The 14,327-nt window shown below is 37.7% G+C and overlaps 1 long non-coding RNA gene across 1 annotated transcript in view; it reads right to left on the bottom strand.

Annotated features, from left to right (window-relative positions):
* LOC146761130 (uncharacterized) overlaps nucleotides 1–12,979 on the bottom strand; it is a 28,482-nt gene extending 15,503 nt beyond the window's left edge. Inside the window, exons 1-2 of the long non-coding RNA XR_014945470.1 lie at nucleotides 12,844–12,979; nucleotides 538–730 (exon numbers count right to left, since the gene is read on the bottom strand). This is a non-coding gene — a long non-coding RNA (uncharacterized LOC146761130). The remainder of the gene's footprint in view (nucleotides 1–537; nucleotides 731–12,843) is intronic.
* Between the last annotated feature and the right edge of the window lie 1,348 nt (nucleotides 12,980–14,327).

Below are 14,327 nucleotides of genomic sequence, written 5' to 3'. Positions count from 1 at the left end.
TCAACAAAAATTTCCACTTTAAATAAGTCTATAAGCAACAACATTCATTAAAGTATTATGATGAACACAAACTGTATAATTAGCGTCTACAAGTTGCTAAGTAAAGACACTTGGAAGAGAAAATAGACAGCAATTTCCTAAAAAGACAGAAGTAAACTTCGGCTACTCACAGAAAGACAGCAAATAAATAGAAGTTAAAACCCTGTAAACTTCAGTGGTGTCGTGATTTTGGCTGAGACAGAAGTTTTTTTCTCTGTAGAGGTTCATATGATAATTTTTTCTGGATTTTTGATGAAAACATTAGTGATGTACACTAACGCTTTTATTGTTGCTGAGCACAGCACACAGAGTCAAGGACTTCCCTCTTCCTCCTACTGCCCTTCCTAGAGAGGAGTAGGAAGTACCCAAAATGGCCAAATGGATATCCCAGATCATATGATACTATGCTCTTATGATCATCAAACAGCTGAACACCTCTAACACAAAAGAAAGCACAACAAACACAGATACAGAAACAAGGAAAAAAAAGTTGCTTACCTTCAGAATATTTCAGGTATGCAGAAAGCCTTTCCTCCCCTACCAACTCTTAAATGAGGCTTAGGGAAGGGTAGATCTTAACTCCATACACCTTCTGGTCACACAGGTGCATTGCAATTATAGGTGTACTTGCTCAGTTAGTGCTTTGAGCCATGACTTGGCATTTCCTCTACAACACCACATGGTCATTTCCCTGGGTGGAAGAGTGAAAGTAATAGAAACAAAATAGAACATGGGAGTTGAAATAAAAAGCTATTTATTAAGTCAGAAGAGGAAAATGTAAAGAAAAATACAATAATAACTATTTATATAGTGTGCCCTGGTGGCACAGTGGTAGGAATGCCGCATTGCAACACCGGAGGGCCCAGGGTTCAAATCCCCCCTGTGGCGCAAGTGGTAGAAGGGCCGCTCTGCTACACAGGGGCTTGAATGCTGGGGGTTGGACTCGATGATCTCTAAGGTCCCTTCCAGCCCGCACAAGACTGAGATACTGTGATATATAGACACAATGCAGCTACTTATCAACCACCACACAGCAATAAATACAACTGCCCTTCAACTGATGCACTGCCAACATTATTTCCCAGCAACCAACACAAACCAACTCCTGAGCAGCAACTGCTGTTTGCTGGCTAACTTCTACTTGGCTCTGTAGCCTTTCATGGTTCAGAATAACAGCTGGCCATTCACAACACCAATAACTCAGATCACCTGGCCTGGCTCCAACCCACCTCCTGCTGTATGGCCCCAGTTGTGCTCCCATCACCGCACAGTCAGAAACAACCAAGATATAACTGTGCTACTAGTTTGTTTTTTGTTGTTGTTGTTGTTGTTTTGTTTGTTTGTTTGCTTGTTTTTTTGGCTGAAAACAGGACTCAAGCTCAGCAATAAAACTGGGTTAAAGACTTTTAAAAAGGGGGAAGATCAAAGTGTTTGTCTTCTAAAAAACTGTAAAGAGATGAGCTCTGTTTTCCTGCATGAAAATACTATTCTGCACTATGAACATTTTTGGAGCTTTGTCATGAGTTTTGAAAGAATATTTATATTGTATTTATCATTGAGAAAGATAACATTTACCTCAGTAGAAGAAGATACGTTTACCTCAGTATGGAAAGGACAGTGAGGTGCTGGAGTGGGTCCAAAGAAAGGCAAGAGTACATGGAGAATATGCTCTCTGAGGAGAAGTTGAGGGAACTGGTTCTGTTTAATCTGGGGAAAAGGAGGTTGAGGGGAGACCTTATTGCTCTCTTCCAATATCAGAGAGGTGCTTAAAGGGAGAATTGGGTTGGTCTTTTCTCACTGGTCACACAGGTGACAGGACAAGGGGAAATGTCCTTAAGTTGTGCCAGGGTAAGTTTAGGTTGGATATTAGTAAACATTTCTTTATGGAAAGGGTTGTTAAGTACTGGAATAGGCTCCCTAGGGAGGTGGTTGAGTCACCATCCCTGGGTGTGTTTAAAAACCATTTGGATATGGAGCTCAGGGACATGATTTAGTGGAGGGTTGTTGGTTAGGGTAGTATGATTACGTTGTGGTTGGACTCAATGATCTTTAAGGTATTTTCTAACCTGAGTGATTCTACGATGAGATCCTCCAATTAATATTGTAAGCAAAGCTTTCAAATAAGAATGCCTAAATAACTGTCAGATTTAACTTCAGGTTGTGGTCTTTTTGTTTTTTGACACTTGTGCTCTGATCTATTATGTTTAGACACTACTATCTACATGCTGCAATCTAACTTGAAATGTATTTAAACTTAAGATACAGCAGAAATATGTTTCAAATGTGTATTTTCAATTTCAGTCAGTTAAATTTATTATTATTCAACATCATTAAATAAACAATAATTAAAAAAAATAACAACAGATACCCAATCATGTCAAAGATATGGGGCTTTTTTATTTTTTTGTGTGTGTGGTTTTTTGTTTGTTTTTTACTGTGACTATTAAAAAGATGGTATTAAATGTAAGTATTTTCTGTTAGTGATTATATGTTATCTTAGGGTGAAAGGAAACATTTGCAAACAAAGAAAGCTTCGCCTCAGCAATGCCTCTCAAAACTGAAGCTACAATTCTTTTTTTCAGTTACTGTTAAAGCTTTATATCATTTTGCCAAGGTTTCATTTATAAACGTTGTAGGATGCATTTCAGGTTACTTCAGTGTTCAGAGCTATTAACTGCATACAAAGTTTTATATTTTCACAATAAATATTCACTCTTACACGTGGACAGTATTTCCAGTTTACTGTGAGTGAGCTAAAACAGTGAACCATTTATTCTTGTGTATCTTTCCCTATCCAGATTCAAATTCACATAGTGAACTGACATTATATACTTTAAAAGAAAAAGTTCAAGCATGAAGAAGCCATTACATGTTTGGGATTTTGTTGTTGTTTTTGTGGGGTGTTTATTATTATTATTATTAATTATTATTATTAATTATTATTATTATTATTATTATTATTATATAAAAATAATACTAGCATTCTATTAGGGGGAAAAAGAAAAAAAAAGCAAAAAAGAAAAAAAAAAAAAGCAGAATATTTTAGTGGATCACTTTTCCTAGGCAAGGTGAAAAAGACTATTTGACAGCTAGTATTGCCATGCAAATAATTAAAATATTTTTCCTTAAAAGAAAGGAGCTCAGGTGTTAGCATTGTATTATGTGGGGTGGCAGTTTTTCACTTGAAACTTCCCTTTTTGATGACTTTTCATGTGCTTAGTCAGTATGTCAGTTCTACTTTGGCTGATCCTTTACTGGTGGCAGAAAAAGAATATCAAAGTTGTCCTAAAAAGTTAGCCATAGAAATGATCAGATCAACAATAAATATATTGCTTTGCTCCAAGTTGGTCTGATCAGTAAATGAACATGAGAGGAAGTGCTGAGCAGCTCCAACTATACAGTTTGCTTTACGTTATATATACTCTTCCCTCAAATCTAAACAGTAAGTATCTGCTGATTGTGTTTTGTTTCTTGCTCCTTGAACCAAGAAAATAAGTATTTTAATTACATATATGTCTTTCTTTTTTTCATCTGTACTGTTCATCCCTTGTTAAATTTATTGTTCCAACAGTTTTCAATGTGTGGCCAAGTTATTTAAGGCTGAGCGCTTACTTTCTGAATGGGAACTTTCAAAAGTAGTTTGATATTTAGTACTTCATTTCTGGTATCAGCTGTGGTCCTTCAAAGGCCAAATTCTGCTTTCGTTTTAATTTCATAATTTCAGAAGATCAAGTCTGTTAAGATGTCACAACTATAAAGACAAAATTTTCAGTGGCTTTTTAAAAATTTAACTTCATGAAGGACTTCAAAAACCTTGTCACAGGTGGGACTTAGGATCTTATTAAAACTAACTGATAATGACAGTAACTATAACTATGGTTACAAGGAGTTAGGTTTTAAATTTTTGAGCAATGCAAAGACATTATTTCATATCGTGAATAATTATTGAACTGTTGGTAACTTGTTTCATTTTTATCTTTCAATTTGAACTCAGCTGTAACATCACTGGGTCAATGTCAAATATCATTAGTGATTATTGATGATGAGAGATTGTAAAACAGAAAAGCAAAATGCATAAAACTTCAGTAGAAAACTTTAGCTAGGCAATTCCTAGGCTATTATAAAATAGCTTCTTAGACTACTATCCATTTACTGAAGAAAAGTGTTTTGTAACTCACAATGATAAATAAATTAAGAAAAACCGGAGTACTACTAATTGTGATCAGGCATTCTCTAGAAAAGCTATTATATCTCTCTATTGAAATACTGACTGAAAAACATACTTAGTAATCCTCCAGGAGGTCCAATGGGTACCATTCAACCCATTAACCCATCAGCTAATATTAAATTGTGTGGTCTTTTTTAAAGTTCTTGCCATAGTGCTCATTTAACAACTCCTTCCCGTCTTTAAATACTCTTTCTTGTTGATAAACACAAATTTACAAACAGGGAAGGAGAAAGTAAAGGGGTTTTTTTTTGTTTGTTTGTTTTTGTTATTTTAAATATGAAATTAACAAGGAAAAATGTAATTTAAAAGTTATGTTCCGTGAGCTTTAATGAATAAACTCAGACAAATTTTACAGTTGTAAACATGTGTAGAAAATATGTAAGTGAGCTGCATAGTTATCTTTCTTACTGAAAATAAAAGACCTTAGCATTTTTTCTGGATAACTTGAAGTGAATACAGAAGTGATTCACCCAACACAGTACAGCTGGTTGAAGATTAATGAGTTATTTCTTTGGGTTCAAGCATTCCACTTGTTTCAGGTACACATAAGTGGTGCAATTAATTCTACAACACTTGGGTTTTGTCATCCAACACTTCCTATGGAATTCTGCTATGATAAGTATTCTTTAATTAAACCTCTAAAAATGTCACCAATATTACACGCTGCAGCTGAAATACAAAAATACCTCTGAGGTCCACAATAGCTTTAGTGTTCAGTGAGGGAAATATTACCATATTTTATGACGTTTTAGCCTGTAAATTGTAAAAATATTCTATTATTTTTATTTTTGCATTCTGACTATGAAAGCTTAGGTTTATAAGGATTATCAAGGTGAAATACAATAATAGTTCATGCAGCCCAGATTATAGTCTTAAATAGTCAGAACATCACATTCACAGTGTTGGCTCACTCAGATTTTAGCTGAAAGTTGTCATGGTTTTGTAATTTTGCTATCAGTATTCCACATCAAAACATCATGTAAAGTATAGATAATTTACCGAATGTTCAGCTCACAGAAGAAGACTGCATATCCCAGAGGACGTCACGGTCAGGGATAAGTCACAGAACAAGGACACTATATAATCTCACTCCGGGGCTGGACTCGTTCTCTTGAATCCTCGGAGCAAGGGGGAGCATTACAGCCATTTCGCCTAGAGCTTACTGTAGGCCTCTTGGTTTTGGGACTCACTCTCTCTCCTATTTTGCTTGATTCATTAGCATTAATTTCAACTATATTGTATTATATTGTGTTATCCTGTACTTCGGTATAGTATTTAGTAAATAAGTGTGCCTCATTAGATCATTGCTGCTGTTTTCTTTTCCCTTTTCCCTTTTTCTTTTTGGGCTAGCAGCCCTGCGGGCCAGCTGCCCCCCTGTCATGGGCACAGGTAGATTTTCGCTTAACACATGACAAGAGTCTAAGTAAAAGTTTATTCCCATGTGTTCCACTGTATTCCATGGTGATGATGAATTATCCAGCTCTGTTGCATACATTGCATATAATATTCTTACACATACAAACATTATGTTAAGACTGTGATTTTAACTCGGATGTTATAATCAATTTCTGTTTCATTCAAACAATGAAAAATAAGAATACTATAATCTCTCTTTCCTTCTTTTTCTACTGGAGCATGTCCAAAAAAAGGGGGCAGCAAAGCTGATGAAGTGTCTGAAGCACAAATCTCATGAGGAGAGGAAGTGAGGGATTGTTCAGACTAGAGGAAGGCCTTAGTAATAAGGAGACCTTATCACTCTCTACAGCTACCTGAGAGTAGATTGTAGAGATGTGGGGGCTGACCTCTTTTCCCAGATAACAAGCATTAGGATAAGAAGTAATGGCCTTAAGTTTCACCAGGGAAGGTTTAGATTGGATAGTAGGAAAAAAAATATTCTCAGAAAAGTGATGAGGCATTGCAACAGGCTGTCCAGGAAGGTGGCAGAATAACTGTCCTTAGAGATTTTCAAAGAAAAGATAGATCTGGCACTTAGGGACATGGTTTAGTGTGCATGGAGGTGATGCACACTAGGGGTAATGGGCTGAAACTTCAGCATAGGAAGTTCCGCACATATGTGTGCAAGAACTTCTTTACAGTGAGGATGATGGAGCACTGGAACAGGCTGCCCAGGGAGGTGGTGGAGTCTCCTTCTCTGGAGATATTCAAGACCCACCTGGATGCCTACCTGTGCAACGTGGTGTAGGGAACCTGCTTTGGCAGGGGGTTTGGACTGATGATCTCTAGAGGTTCCTTCCAACCCCTGTCGTTCTGTGATATTCATTGTTTGTTTCCTTTTTCTCCTAGCAAGACTTTCAGAATAGGCTCTTTACTGGAAGTTTCAGGGGTAATAAACTCATATCTTGGAATTTGATTGCATCAATTCAGGGGTTGGGAGGTAAGTAGTACTAGACTCTGAAAAACTGGTACAAGTACAGTGAAAACAGAAAATTTAAACACAGTGCATAATCCATTGTCTTAGACTGGAGCTGTTTGAATATGGTCTAGAAGCTTTTATTATAAGGCTGCTCTTTGTATTAGTTCTATTGTAGCTCGATGTATGTGCAAAGAAATGTTTGCTAAACATTTAGATTTCCAAATCTGGTGGTTTCCACCTTGGGTAATATAGCAACAACAATGAAAAATATCTAAATTGGGAATCTAGTTGATAATTTATATCCTGATAGCTATATTTTAATCTCTCTATACTTCAATTGTAGGCTTGTAGGCTCTGTATAACTTTTCTTAGTTCCAAAATACTCAAGCTTCAAAAAATTCTTTGGAACAAGTCTTTGAGATAACTAGAATAACAAACTTTGACATAGTTAGTTAGTCACTAAAGAGAGCAAAGTGGTCACCTTCTATTTCTTATGCCTTCCTTTAGTTAATATTTCAAAGTTTGAAATACTGCTCTTTTTGTAACTTACTGAGTGAAAGATTTGTGGCTTTCCTTTGAACGATATCATTAGAGATACAAGAAAAGAGTGACTAAGACAAAAAGAAAGTTTCATGGGGAATAAAAAGTCATTGTAGTCATAAACTTTTCTAATCCAAATGAGTACCTACGGTACCCAACAGAAATGCTTGTGAAGTGCTCAGGCCAATCAAATCTCCCCATGGTTCTCCTTTGAATTCTTCATTTCTTGCTTCTATTGCATACATGTTTAATCATACTCCTCACTTTTATACATGCAAAGGAAATTTTGAATAAAACATGTTCTATGGAAATAAAAAGACCCATTAGTTCATTTCCAAAGCAGATGATGAAAAATTAAGAATATATCTCATTTGGAGTTAATAGTGTCCTGTAATAAAGATTTACTACCACCACCTTATTTTCCAGAGTGACTCGAAAGCAACATATTGCATCCTGTATCTAAATGTTTTTTCTGCAACATTACTAAATATTTTATTTACACATTTTTAATACATCCCTGTTATCCTCTGAATTCTTTACTATTTGAAACCAGCTTAAAAGTATTGTTAAAAATAATGTAGAGCATACAAAATTTGCCCTTATCATAAAAGAGAGTTGAACAGAACTATCCTTTCATCCCTAAGTTGTTCTGTGGATCTGAGCTAAATCTTCAGCATATAAATCTTGGGGCAATTTTCCTTTCCCTATTGTGTTTGAATCAAGTAAATGTAGAAGCCCAGTAACACCACTTATCTTTCACACAAAAATGACTAGACCACAGGGAATCATCCGAAGCACTGTCCATCAGTTTCTCTTTTTTCACATCTGCACTAAAAAAGGCTTTCTAAGTCCTGTCATATATCATCTTACATCAAATCATGACTTTTCTTAATGGGTGCTGGAGGGTGATAAAATGGTACTGTTCATCCTGGTTTCTCAATTATTTGCCTTTTAGCTATATAGCTATTCAGAATCAGAAAAGAAGTCTTCTACTGGTTACTGCCTGGATTTTCCTCTCCAATAAGCAGCTTAGAAAGTTAACTTTGAGAGGATAGAGCCATAGCTAATACTTCACTGACCATGCTGTCACAAATGTAAGACCAAGTATCCATGAAAGACTCCTGTTGCACATCACTGAATATCACCTACATTTAAGAATGAAAGAGACTAAGTCTTTGTTATATAAAGGTAGAAATTTCATTTTTATTCATGGAGTGAAGTACTCTTCATGACCTTCACACTTCTAGACATGAAAATAATATTAACTTCCTTGGAGGTGACACATTCTACGGCTACAGAAAAAAAGGAATGGGGCAAAGGCATGATTTTATTTTCAGGTAGAATGGCCTTTACAGCAAAGATTTGCTGACACTGGACCACTTTGCAGAACATCATCAATTATTTTTGTAAAATCATAAACTTGTAAAATCTTAGAATTGTTTGAGGTACAAGGGGCCTCAAAGATCATTTAGTCCAAATCCCAGCACCACATACAGGGACATCTTTCACTAGATCAAGTTGCTCAAATCCATTTCAGCCTGACTTTGAACGCTTCTACTGGTATGACATCCATGACATCTCCAGGCAACCTGCTTCAATGTCTCACCAACCTATTTAATATAAATCTTTCTGTTTTAAACTGTTTTACTTATTCTGTCACAAGGCTCTGCTGGAAAGTCTTTATCCATCTTTCTTCATCTTTTTTCATTAGCATTGAAATGCCACAGCAAGTTCTCCCAATGACCTTTTCTCCTCTGGGCCAGCACTCTCAGACTTAATTTGCATGAGAGATGCTTCTTGTCCCTGTTCATTTCTGTGGCTGTCCTCAAGATGAAGTTTGTTGGGTCCATGTCTTTATAGTGTTGGAAACTCCAGGACTGAACACAATATCACAGTTGACCAGCAGTGAGGTGAATTTCTCCCTCAGTTCTGTTCTCACAAGATCCCACCTGCAGTATTGCAATCAGTTCTAGAATTCCCCACTATAAGAAAAACATGGACCTGTTGGATTGAGTCCAGAGAAAAGCCATGAGGATTTTCAGGGTGCTAGAGATCCTCTCCCATAAAGACAGGTTGAAAGAGCTGGGTACGTTCAATGTGGAGAAGAGAAGGGCCACGGGAGACCCCGCAGTAGCTTTCCAGGGCCTTAAGAGGTCCTACATAAAAGATGGGGAGGGACTTTTTAAAAGTGAATGTAGTGATGGGAGAAAAGGTAATGGTTTAAACTAAAAGAGCTAGGGTTTAGATTAGGTATTAGGAAGATAATTCTTAGTATGAGGGCGGTTAAGCACAAAAACAGGTTGCCCAGAAAGTCTGCTGATGTCCTATCCCTAGAACAGTTCAAGACTAGGCTGGATGGGACTTTCAGCAATCTGGTCTATTGGGAGGTGTCCCTGTCCATCCTAGGACAGGAAGTTTGAATTAGATGATCTTTAAAGTCCCTTCCAATAAAGCCATTCTGTGATTCTATCATCAGCCTATTTTATTTAAACATCTAAATTATTACTACAGTTAAAAATATAATGAACAAAACAATTTAATATGCTTTCACAATTTGTGTGTGTGTGCATATTTTATTTTTTGTGAGGAGGAAAGGCACATGAGGCATTCTCAAATCTCTGTTGTGGCTTAACCCAGCAGGTGGCTAAGCACTACACAGTTGTTCACCCATTCACCCCCTTCTCAGTGAAATGGGGGAGAAAACTGAAAAAATAAGTACTTGTGTGTTAAGATAGAAATGTGTGCTACTCACTGACTGATGCCCAGCTCTTCCTTGAGTCAATGGAAAGGAATAAAACAAAGTATCGCCTCCTTCAAAACTCTCCTTCCATTTGATGTCATACACTACGGAATATCCTTTTGTTTAGTTGAAGTCAGGACACTGATGCTGTCCCCGCCCAGATCCTTACAACCACCCCACACCCTCCAAAACCTCCATTAGCAGGAACTGAGAAAACTGAACGGCCTTGGCTCTATACAACACTGCTCAGCAACAACTAAAAACATCTGTGCTTTATCAACATCACTCTTCTCTTCAAATTAAAACATTGCCATTGTACAAGACATTCTGAAGAAAAACATTTCTGTCCTAGTTAAAACTAAGACATCAATCTCAAAAATAAACTATTCAGGGTCTTGAAGGTGAGTATTTTTTGCAACAGCAAAACAGCCTTATCTCAATATCAATTAGTTCTTCATATTTAGGAACAATATCCATTCTTTTAGGCAAGAAATGTAACTCCATCATGTATTATGGATGGGATCTATTTGCAACCTACTGATTATGTTGTGACTTGGTTAATCAGTTCATTGTCTGCTCAGCTCTGGCTGTTGCAACCTATGTATTTCTTAAGGAGAAAAGTGTGCGCTAACTGGAATAGTTCTTAATAAGAGAAAGAAGTCTAATGAATTTTGCGTAGAAGCATGACAGATAATGAATTCAAATACTAAATTCTATTTATCTTTATTCTCTTAACTACATTGTTTTGTTTGTTTATTTGTTTGTTTGTTTAAGACAGTTGTTAAAAGCATTCCTTTATATCAAACTAGCCTTATAATTCATGATTCTTTCGTATTTTACAGGGAAAGACAGTGCTAGGTATTCTATCAGACATTTCAAAATACTTCAAAACACTGTTGTTGGATAGGTGTATATTAATGTCATGCAATAGAACAAAAGTGGGTTTCTGTGTATAGAAATAAATAAATGTATATTTAATTTATAAATAAAAATCATTATTAAATAATTCTACCAGAGCCAGAATGTATACACTCCTTACAGTAATATTTATCTTCCTTTATTCATTTTTTAAATATACATATACATATGTATATAACAATTCTCTTGCACAACTGGATAAATTCTATCACTCTTCAGTATTATCTGCAAGAAAAAAAGATATATTTGGTTTTGCCTATATGCACTTTGTACTATATGAAGCTACTTGTTTCAGAGGTTGACCTGAAATTTCACTGTAAAGACTTGTTCTGAGGAACAAAAGCTATGAGTAACATGCTGTTTAGGTCAAAGTTTTATGTCAGCTTTCTGCCTCAGGCTAAATCTTCCTAGAATAATTTTACCAAAATGCTTCTAGGAAAAGGTTAGTGAATTTAACATAATGTGTTAGACTCAAAATCCTCATTTTGGCAAAAATGGAATACATTTTGCACGTGGAGGCAAGAATTATTTATTGTGTGTCTAACTCAAAATCTCACAATTGATGAGAGTTGACCGTGGAAGGCATACACAGAACTTCAGTTCAAGCTCATGAGGTAATCACTTGGCTTCCAGCTCATCCCTCAAAGATCAGGCCAAGGTGACACATTCCAAACCCCTGTTCAATACAGCCTCTTTTCAGGAAGTTGTGGAGTGTAATGAGATCTCCCCTGAGCCTCCTTCTCTTCAGGCTAAACAATCCCAGCTCCCTCAGCCACTCCTCATAAGACTTGTGCTCCAGATCCCTCACCAGTTTTGTTGCCCGTCTTTGAATATGTTCCAGGGCCTCGGTGTCTTTCTTGTAATGAGGAGCCCAAAACTGAATACAGTAGTTGAGGTGCGGCCTCACCAGTGCTGAGTATGGGGGGATGATTTCTTCTCTGCACCTGCTGGCCACACTATTTCTTATATAGGCCAGGATGCCATTGGCTCTCTTGGCCACCTGGCCACTGTTGGCTCATGTTCAGCCAAGCATCAACCAGTACCCCCAGGTCCCTTTCCTCTTCACAGTCATCCAGCCACTCATCCCCACTCATCCCTTAGCTTATAGTGCTGCATGGCGTTATTTTGGCCAAAGTGCAGAACCTGGCACTTGACCTTGTTGAATCCACCTCAGCCCAGTGATCCAGCCTATCCAGATCCCTCTGAAGGGCCTCCCTATGCATAGGCAGATCAACACCAGCTCCCAACTTGCTGCCATCTGCAAACTTAATGAGGGTACACTCAATCTCTTCATCTAGGTCATGAATAATTCATCCTGATTAAGTGGTCTATAACAGACCCCTGCTATGATGTCATCCATACAAGCCTTCACTCTGGTCCTTATTTCCAGACACTCGACTTTATCATTCCCAACCCCAAAACATCAAAACAGTCTTTAATAAAAAGGGTTACACCACCACCCTTCCTTTCTTGTCTGTCTCTTCTGAAAAGCTTGTAACCATCTATCGCAGAACTCCAGTCATGAGAGTGGTTAAATAGTGTTTTGGTAATAGCATAGTTAGCCTGATGCACAATCGCTTCCAACTCCTCCTGCTTGTTGCCCATGATGTGTGCATTGGTGTAGATACACTTCAGCCAAGTCATCTGCCTCACCCTCAACTCAAGCGTCATTCCCCTAAGCTCATCTCTGCTGAGCCCTGTTTTGCCCACTTCCTCCGTTATAGTTAGTTTAAAGCTCCTTTGATATGCCCCATTAGCTCCTGCACTAGGATTCGTTGCCCCCTTTTAGATAGCTGGATTCCATGGACAGACAGCAGGCCAGGAAATATCATCCTAAGAAATTGTAATGCATGATAAGCCCTGTTTTCCTTTGAGTGGCTAAACACCTGCCTGCCAATAGGAAGCAGACAAGGAATTTCTTGTTTTGCTTGTGCGCATAGCTTTTACTCTGCTTAGTTAACTGTGTTTATCTGTGTGCACGAGATCTTACACTTTAATTCTCACCTGGGGAGGATGAGCAAGTGTCTGTATGGTGCTGAACTGCCTGCTAGGATTAAATCTTCATACAAAGCAAGTCAAGACCAGCCTGAAAAGCCTGTTATGTTGGGTCTGTACAAAGCCTGTAGGATTTGATTAGTAATGACAGTAATAATATTCACTAGAATGCATCTATGCAACAATGCTTTTTTTCTTCTCCCCTCCCCTCCCCTCCCCTCCCCTCCCCTCCCCTCCCCTCCCCTCCCCTCCCCTCCCCTCCCCTCCCCTCCCCTCCCCTCCCCTCCCCTCCCCTCCCCTCCCCTCCCCTGCCCCTCCCCTCCCCTCCTCTCCCCTCCCCTCCCTTCCTTCTTATCACAAGAAATACCTCAGGAAGCAAGCTATGAGACAGAAAACAAAGAATGGTCCTCATACCCCATATAGAAACACTACTTTGTTATAGTATTATTTCTTTTTTCTTTTTTTTTTCTTTTTTTTTTGCCAAATGTTTTTCAATCATTCAGTTACACTGCTTATTTAAACAGGAACAGCTTCTATGCTATTTGTGAGACACAAAAGAGGGAAAAAAAATTAAAAAAATTACAGTTCAACATTATTTGCTCCAACAGGAGTCTGAATTTCAATCTAGCAATAAATAAATAAATGAATAGATAGATAAACAAACAAACAATGTAATAGAAAAGACCACTGCCATTTAAATGATGGAATGTCAAAACCTGACATATTAACACAATGCTCTAACATTCAAACTTGACATGGTTATAGCAAATTATATATATGCTGAATAGGATGTGTAACAGAGACCAGGTCAGCTTCCAGCATTGGGAGGCAACACAGGAGATAAACAATTACAGTTTAGATTTCTACTGAGATTTTTTACAACTCTCTGAAGTCAGCACCTGCAATTTTATTCTTTTCAACATTTACTGAAACTTCTGCAGAGCTAACAAAGTTAATTATTTTATTTGAAATTATTCCACAATCTCAAGCACTGTTGCTGTTACATAGACACTTTTGCACCGCTCAGCTCTGCGCTACAGTCTCTTGCTTATTAAGCAGAAAGATATCTCTTGCACTCTACAACTTCCTGAAGGGAGGCTGTGATGAGTAGGGGCTTGGCCTCTTCTCCCAGGCAACAAACAGGACCCAAGGAAATGGCCACAAGTTGTATCAGATGAGGTTTAGATTGGATGTAAGAAGGAACTGTTTCTCTCAGAGAGTGGTCAGGCACTGGAATGCAGTGCCCAGGGAGGTGGTGGAGTTGCCATCCCTGGCAGTGTTCAAGTGGAATCTGGATAGGGAGCTAGAAGATATGGTTTAGTGGTTTTCTGTAGGTATGGTAAAGAGAGGATGGTTGGACTAGATGATCTTGTAGGTCCTTTCCAACCTCGTGATTCTATGATTCTATAATTCTTCTAAAGGTACAGCTAAGAACATCCTTACTATGGTACTGAACTAAATATTTCATTTTCTTCAGTCTTTTTTAAGTGACT

Source organism: Coturnix japonica, chromosome 4 (assembly GCF_054131305.1).
Source record: "Coturnix japonica strain WE chromosome 4, WE-NBRP24, whole genome shotgun sequence".
NCBI lineage: Eukaryota > Metazoa > Chordata > Aves > Galliformes > Phasianidae > Coturnix > Coturnix japonica.
The sequence above is the reverse complement of the archived record's forward strand: the minus strand, read 5'-3'. Positions and strand labels throughout refer to the sequence as shown.